The 8879-nt window shown below is 42.7% G+C and overlaps 1 long non-coding RNA gene across 1 annotated transcript; it reads left to right on the top strand.

Annotated features, from left to right (window-relative positions):
• Positions 1–7163: 7163 nt before the first annotated feature.
• Positions 7164–8065, top strand: LOC149839256 (uncharacterized). The gene is made up of 2 exons (XR_016431316.1): positions 7164–7764; positions 7823–8065. It is a non-coding gene; the product is annotated as an uncharacterized LOC149839256 (long non-coding RNA).
• The last annotated feature ends 814 nt before the right edge of the window (positions 8066–8879 follow it).

Below are 8879 nucleotides of genomic sequence, written 5' to 3'. Positions count from 1 at the left end.
TCCCTTCCCCTAACTCTAATGACTGGGAAGGCCGAATCTTTGCCCGTGGGGTGGTTGTTAACAATCTGTCCATTAGAGTTTTGTACCACTCCGTCCTCTCTCTTGACAGACAACAAGAAGTGAATGGGTGCGTTAGGTGTTGCTTAACTAACGACCTATCCTATGCTGTGGTCTTTCAACCACTCGAGCATCTAGCCTGTGAAGACGACCAGTCACCATTTATGTGATTACAACATTGTGCATTTAGCACTATTCAAGGTCACACGACCGTCTCATCCGATCATCGCAGTACTAGCGTATAGTGCACGACTACAAGTACTCTAGGATGAAAGGGGTATAGCTCCTCAATAGGAACCTTAACAAAAGTGTTTCATAAAGATGTAATGTTTCTCAAACTTTACTTTTGACATTCTTTATCTTTTGAAACAACCAACTGCTTGTGCCAACATTTAGCATGCGATTTTCTAGAATCTCATCCGCTATTGGGGTATCTACATGCCTCGCATGACTCAATACTGGCCTCGATAGACGGGATACGGGTTTCTCAACAGAACCCCCACGCTAAGAAGTTCGCTCGAGCCCCAATTTGGGGTTACCCGAGATATGTCGAAAAGACGAACAGAACCAGCCAATCACATCCTTCCAAATGCTTCGATTTGGGCAGTCTTTGATGCTTTTGCGCAACTCTCTAAATTCTTAAGTCTACCTTGCAAGATTGCTCACTCTAAAAGCCAGGATCCTTGCGAGGTATCCATCTCCTTATATGAGGATGTATCATTAAGCTCTCGACTCAACTCTTGTCGCAAGAGGGAGAGCGGTAAATGCCTTTACATCCTCCATGAGGATGCCTTTATAGCACATGCAATGAGTGAAAACCTGAACGTCATCTGCAATAACAAAACATTTGCAAAAGCAAGAGCCTGGGCGCAAAGCGCGACAGCAAAGTAAATACTGTAAGCAGCAGTGTAAACGCAAAGCCTAGGTACAATGCGCGACGACAAAAGGAAGGCATGACAGAAAATAAAGGACAAGGATCACGAAACCACGTCTTTAGTTAAATGCGTACTCGTATAAATATATTTATATATATATTTATTTAATTGTCCTTTTTAGTTAATTGAACTCAATTCAATTGTCCAAGTCCTTCGTGCAATCTTCCATTACCTTGGAGAGTTGCAAGCTTATTGGCGCCTGCGAGTGTAAACGATTGACAGCTCGAGTCACGGTGCGCGAGCGAGATCCGTCGTACGAGCTTCAAACGTGACAGTCTTAGCAAGCTAACACCAAAAAAAGAAGATCAGGGGCACTGCCGCTAACCTGACGTGAAGGAAGCAGAGGCAGGGGCATCGTGGCCTTGCACACCTGCTATCAGCGCAAGAAGCAGGGGCTGCGAGCCCCTGCTGACCTGTTGTCAGCAATTTACGAGGAGGCAGTGAGCAGGGACAGGGGCTGCGAGCCCTTGCTGTCAGCTACCAACGGGGAGGCAAGGGGTTGCACCCCTGTCTTCAGAGAGCGAGGGCAGGCAGGGCTGTGCCCTCGCCTGACAAAGAAGAAGAGAGGCAGGGGGCTTCGCCTCTGCCTGTCGAACATGCAAGGAGGCAGGGGCTTGGCCCTTGCCTGATGAAATGCGAGCAAGCAGGGGGCGAAGCCCCTACCTGATGCCAGGGAAGAGCGAGGCGAGGAGGCTTGCCCCTGCTTGCCGAAAAACAGCGATGGCAGGGGCGATGCCCCTGCCTAAAGAGAGAAGAGGCACAGGGAGGAGGCTCGACCCCCTCCCCTGCTGTAACAGAGAGCAAGGAGCAGGGAGGGGAGCTCGACCCCCTCCCCTGCCGGAAAAGAAGCAGGGAGGGGTTGGGGCCCTCCCCTGCTAAAGGTGGTGCAACGAGGGGGTTCAACCCCTCCCCTGACCGCAGGGAGCACAGGGAGGGATCGACCCCTCCCCTGCCGGAAGGAGACGCAGGGAGGGGGCTCGACCCCTCCCTCGCTAATACGGCATACAGGGAGGGGCTCGACCCCTTCATTGCAACAGAGGCATCAGGAGGGAGGTTTGCCCCCTCCCTTGCAAAACACGTCGCAGGGAGGGGGCGCTGCCCCTCCTATGCGATTTAGGGCAGCAAGGAGGGGCTTTTTCCCCTCCCTTGCGATTGAGGGAGGCAGGGAGGTGGCTTAGACCCTCCCTGCGCAAACGGAGAGAAGAGGGAGAGAAAGACAGAAGGAAAAGAAAAGAAGAGGGGCGGTGGATGCGTACCTGGGGCTGCTGGAAGGAGCTCGCTAGAAGGAGGGGGGTCGTCGGTGGCGGTGCTCGGCAACGCAAAGGAGAGGGAGTCGGTCGGGAGAGAGTGAGAGAAACAAGAGAGTAGAGAGGGGAAGGGGTTTCGTAACCCTTCTCCTGCCTCGCTGTCTCTTAAAGACAACGAGAGGTGGTGGCCTCGGGTCGGGTCCGGCCCGAATCATTTTTTTTTGCAGTTTTTACACAATATGTTCACGATTGCGGTCTGCTTTATTTCCCAGAAAACTATTTTCATCAAAAACAACATTTCTGAAAATTCTAATCTTCTTATTGGCAGGATCATAGCACCTGTAACCCTTGTGTTCATCTGCATAACCTACAAATTGGCATATAGAGGTTTTGTCCTGAAATTTAGTTCTTATGGATTTATCAATGTGTACATAACATGTGCATCCAAAAACTCGTAACTCATCATAATCAGGATATACACCAAAGAGAACATAATAGAGAGACTGATTTTCAAGAATAGGCATAGGAAGACGATTTATCATATGAGTAGCAGTATGAAAAACTTCTGTCCAAAGATTAATAGGCAAGTTACAACCATGCATCATACTCATTGCACTCTCCACAATATGTCTATGTTTCCGTTAGGCAATTCCATTTTGTTGTGGAATATACGGGCAAGAAACTCTACGATGTATCCCATTATCTTGGAGGAAATCTAAAAATTCTTTGGAGGAATACTCACCACCTCCATCACATTGGAGAATTTGAATATTTTGAGAGAATTGAGTTTTAACGTAGGCATGAAAGTGACGGAAAATAAGAAAAACTTCTGATTTATGTTTCATAAAGAATATCCAGGTAAAGCGAGAAAAACTGTCAATAAAGGATACATAGTATTTGCTTCTAGAAAAGGAAAGATTGGGGGTTGGGCCCCAAACATCAGAACATATTATTTCAAAAGGCATGGGAGCTCTTTTATTTATCCGATGAAAGGGAAGTACATGACTCTTGCAGACCTGACAACTGAGACACACTTTGTCCTTCAGTAATGAAGATGAAACAGACTCTGAAAGAAAACCATTGGACACTAATTTTTTAATAAAGACTCGACTACAATGACCAAGACGAGAATGCCAAAGATCTGGCTTATTGCATTTGGATATACTTAAAACACTTTTAGAGACATGATCGGACTTTGGCTTCAGGACACTGGAGGCTGGATCTTTATTGAAAATATACATGTTTCTACACCGCTCTCCTTTAGCGAACGTCTTCTTCGTTTGAAGATCCTTGACAAAGACAGAGGTAGGAGTAAATTCCACAGATGAATTGGTAGAATCAACAAGCTTAGAAACAGAGACAATGTTTTTCTTTATATTTGGTGCATGGACAACATTAGATAAATGAATGGATGAAGACTCAGACAAAGAAATGAGGACATTGCCTACGTTCGAAATAGGGTGGTGAGTCCCATCTCCAGTTATAATATTAGATTTACCAAAATATGGGGTCAAAGTAGAGAACTTACCTGCATTGCCAGTGACATGAGCTGCTGCCTCAGAGTCTACATACCATATTCTATCATCATTTTGTTTCAAGTTCAAGTTGGCCATTGCAGACAAGAGAAGATCCTTAGCATCATCATTGACCCGGAAGGTACATACAGTTCCTGATGTGACAACATTTCTATGGTTTTGCATTCTGTTACGATTTTGTGGGTTAAACCAGCAGTTAGCTTTGATATGACCATATTTGTTGCACTGGTAGCATGTGGGAACACTCTTTGAAAGGCCGACAATGAAATTTGGCGTAGGTAGTAACCCACGTCCACCCTGGATTTGTGTTTCTCTGCCTCTGCCACGCCCCCCTCTATAGGAGGAATCCTGTGGCAAAAACATCATGTGTAGATGTTTGCCCTGCTGAAGCATCTAACATGCTTTTCAAAGATATCTCGTACTGGAACAATTTAGCACATAAATCCTCAAAATTGGGCAACGTAGGCAAACACGATAAAGAAGTGACAAGAACATGATACTCGGACCCCAGGGCACTCAGTGTCTGTTGCACTTTTTCTTTATCTGACACTGGATATCTGACAATTGCTAATTGATCTGTGATGCTTTTGACTTGATTTAAAAATTCAATAATGGTCATTGACTCCTTTTTTAAAAGTTGAAATTCACGCTTGAGAAATAACACCTTAGCCTCTGATATCTGAGAGTAGGTCTGAGCTAGAGTCTCCCATAATACTTTAGCTGGACAATCATCATGAATAGAAACTAATACCTCTTGTGACAATGTGGAAGTGATATACGCGACGAGGGCTTGATCGCGCTTCATCCAAGCAACAAATGCAGGGTTGCGAATGATGTTTGAACTTTGGAAATCCTCCTTCCTCTTTTGCTTCTTGTGTGATAGACTCTGAAGGCGCTGAAATTGAACCATCCAAGTGACCTGAAAGATCTTGACTTCGAATGAAAGGAGTAATCTGCCTTTTCCAAGTCAGATATTTATTTGTATTTAGTTTTTCAGAGACTAACTGCCCCAGAAAATTGGAAGAAAGACCAGAGTTGGCAGAAGTATCCATTTGCAAACCTTGGAAATTAATATTTGAAGTTAAGAGGAATTAAGAACAAGAACAATGATTTTGAAGAGAAATCTGAAATCGAATTAGTGAAGCAAGTTCGACGTGACTTATTTTAGATTGAGTATAGGGCCAGAATAAGGAGGAAAACATGAGATAACCTACACGACACAACCGGCTGGTGAAGGAGAACATAGATGTAGTTGTTGATTTTAGGGCTCAGTCAGAGAGGTGAAAATATATATATATATATAAATTTATTTTAGGGTTTTAAATAGAAAGACAGAGGATGTCACGAAAGGTTTTAACTGCAGCAGATCTGAAGAGAAGGGGATGACAGTGGATCTGAATTTTATTTCAGATCTGTTGAAGATACACAACAGATCTGAATGCGTTTCAGATCTGCGATAGGAATATTGGACCTTTAGCAGACGAAGATAGAAGAAGAAGAAGGTGATAGGAGGCAGATCGCGACCTGTTGACAACAAGGAGAGGTCGGAAGGAAATCGGAAGAAGAAGAAAGAAGATAAACTGAAAGACAAAAATAGAACGTAACCTGTTGACGGCAAGGAAAAGTCGACTTTTTACGTCACTGAGTAAGACCTTTCACGCCCAGAAGTTCCGCTGCTTTGATACCATGATAAAACTACTGATGAACAGACGTGCTTTCTTGGAAATACAAGAAAGAGTAAGGAGGAGAAGAGAGCTTTCTGGAATCGGCAGCCTTTGCGTTTTTCTTAATGGCTGCAGTAATTCTTCATTAGACTTAATAGGGTTACAATAATTTTACATGGACAAAAGTGCCCTATATTAGTAATACAAATTACGTTAGAATACAAAACTCGTGAATGGATATGGATCCTTTATTGGATCCATATCAAGTCCATATTCTAATATTAGCATTGCTTGAGCCTAAGTGGGATGGTCCCGCTATTGAAATGAGGCAAAAACAACTTGAGGAGGAACATTTATTTTCTTTCCTTTTTGGGTTGAGACTCGAGTTTAAGCATGTTAGTTTTAATATCTTGCATAGAACTCCCACCACCTTTCTTGATGATGCTCTTGGAGAGGTATACCAAACCGAGACCCGACTTGGCATGACTAAAGGAAGTGAAGAGGTTCTCGTTGTATCAAGACCCAACAATAATGTTAAAGTGTATAGACCTCCTCATTTTTGAAAAAATAACAATGGAGGAACTTATAACAATAGAGGAGGGAGGAGAATTATTTGTCATTTTTGCCAAGAACCGGGACATATCAAACCGGAATGTCCCTAGTTCAAAAGGAAGGTAGCAACCGTTGAAAAAACATCACCCAAAAAAGGGTGATGAAGCCATCATGAAAGGAGGAGAGCTTAAGGATTCTATTCAATATCTAACAAAAGCATTGCAACTATTCCTTAAGACTTTCTCTGCATCAACTTTCGGTGCTTTCATATCTACTTCTTCTCCTCTATGTACACTTTCTTGGATTCTTGACTTTGGTTCCTTCTTTCATATGACTCCTTTAGAATCCCTTTTATCCGAATGCACAAAATCTGTTTATAATTCTTGTGTTTCTACGGTCGCTGGAACTAATATAGAAATTAAAAGTATTGGAACATTTTCAAACATTTCAAACAAAAATTCAAGTACCTAAAGTTAGAGTTATTTCAAAACTCAATTTAAACTTATCCATTTTTCAAATTTTAGATTATGGGTACGAGGTCTTCTTCTCATCAAAAAAATGTTGGGTGTAGAATCGTCAGTCAAGGAAAATGATTGGGGAAGAAAATAGGAGGGAAAATCTCTACTACATGTTTTTTTTTTATCTTCCTAAATAATCATTTTGTAATTTTTTTTTATCTTCCTAAATAATCATTTTGTAATTTTGGCATACCCTATGAAAATGAACCAATATGAGAATTTCGTTGGGGCGTTCCCTACTGAGCGACGCGCTGTACTCTCTAGGCCCGGAGGCAGTGATAAATGGGCAAGGGTTGCTAGGTCGTCGCCCAGAAGCGACGCGTCACACCGGCGCCCGGGTGTGGTGTCAAATAGGCAAGGGTTCCCTCACTTTGTTGGACGGGTGGGGGTAAAGAAGTTAGTCCAAGACCATAAAATTAGGTTAGCCACTTGGAACATAGGGTCTTTAGCTGGTAAGTTGGTAGAGTTAGTAGATGTTATGTGTAGGAGAAAGATTGATATTTTATGTCTACAAGAGACCAAATGGGTAGGTGAGAAAGCAAAAGTGATAGAACCTTGGGGATATAAGATTTGGTATACAGGAATAAATAGGAATAGGAATGGAGTAGGGATTGTTATGAGTCGTCAATTTATAGATAATGTAGTTGACGTTCGTAGGAAGGGTGATAGAATTTTACTTATTAAATTAGTATTAGGTACGGATATTATTAATATTATTAGTGTTTATGCACCTCAAGTAGGTTTAGATGATTCCATTAAGCATCAATTTTGGGAAGATTTAGATGGAGTAGTACAAGGGATATCTTATGGAGAAAAGCTTTTCATCGGTGGTGACCTTAATGGACATGTAGGCATTAGTAGGGATGGATTTGAGAGTATCCATGGAGGCTATGGTATAGGAGAAAGAAATGAAAGTGGAGAAAGGATTTTAGATTTTTGTTTGTCCTATGATATGATCTTAGCAAACACTTGGTTTAGGAAGAGGGAGTCTCACCTAGTAACATTTAAAAGTGGGGTTAATACGAGTCAGATAGATTTTTCCTACTTAGAAAGAGAGATAGGGGTTGTTGCATCGATTGTAAGGTTATACCGGGAGAAAGTGTAGCTACACAACATAGAGTCTTAATTTTAGATCTTAGAATTAGACAATGCCGCAAAAGGGATAGACATAGGATAGATCCTAGAATTAAGTGGTGGGCACTGAAAGGAGCTAAACAAGGAATGTTTGTAGAGCAGGTAGTTAAGGAAGTTGATTGGTGTCTCGAGGAGGATTCAGAATCAATGTGGAATAAGATAGCGGGTGGCATGAGAAAGGTGGCTAAGGAGGTATTGGGTGAGTCTAAAGGCGGTGCACCACTAGGTAAGGATACATCATGGTGGAACGAGGATGTCAAATTAGCTATTAAGGTTAAAAGAGAGTGTTATAGAAATCTAAGTAAGAGTCGTGATAATGAGAATTTGGAGAAGTATATGATAGCAAAGAAGGAAGCTAAAAAAGTAGTTCGAAACGCGAGGGCTAAGGTATATAAGGAGGTTTATAACAAGTTGGATACCAAAGAAGACGAGAAAGATATTTATAGGCTTGCAAAGATGAGAGATAGGAAATCGAGGGATTTGGGTATGGTTAGATGTATCAAAGATGAAACGCAAAGGGTTTTAGTAAAAAATGAGGAGATTAAGGAGAGATGGAAAGATTATTTTGATAAGCTATTTAATGATAGTCATGCTCAAGATCTTGGCAGTGGCGGAGCCAGAAGTTTTTCGTTGGGTGGGCAGACTTTGGGTCTTAGGGACAACGCCAGAAGTTCCCAGTGATGACTCCACCGTAGGTGGGCTTGCCGAAGGTGGGTCTGTTCGGGTCCTAGGCGGAAGGGAGGGCCGCCCTATTCGAAGATGGGTGGTCATCGATCTCCATGGCGAGGGGCTGACCACCATCGTCGGCAACCGATCTATTCCGCTTGTTGCTGTTCTGGTCTCCCAGCCCTTCATCTAGACGCCGAAAATTGATGGTGCAGGCCATTGGTTTCAGAGAGAGATGGTCGTCTTTGCCTGTTCTATTTCGGCCTTGGCGGTAGAGGGAGAGAGACATATAGAGAGGGCGAAAGAGAGAGTCTAAGGCTGCATACAGGTCAGACTACAGTCCAGACCCGCGTGAATTTAGGTCCGAATCAATTCATTTATGGGCTAATCAAAGACTCTTTTAAACTAATGTATGTAAAAATATAAGGTAAAGTAACAGAATTATTGGATAATGTGCAAAAAACTATTACTGATATTATACCTGACACTTGTTGGATTTTTTTTTTTTGGGTTTCTAATTTTGGGGTGGGCAACCGCCCACCCATGCCCACCCCTGGCTCCGCCACTGGAT

This window comes from Nuphar pumila, chromosome 4, assembly GCF_984573655.1.
Source record: "Nuphar pumila chromosome 4, dmNupPumi1.hap1.1, whole genome shotgun sequence".
Lineage (NCBI taxonomy): Eukaryota > Viridiplantae > Streptophyta > Magnoliopsida > Nymphaeales > Nymphaeaceae > Nuphar > Nuphar pumila.
Note: the sequence above shows the minus strand (reverse complement) of the source record. Positions and strands in the feature narration are given on the sequence as shown.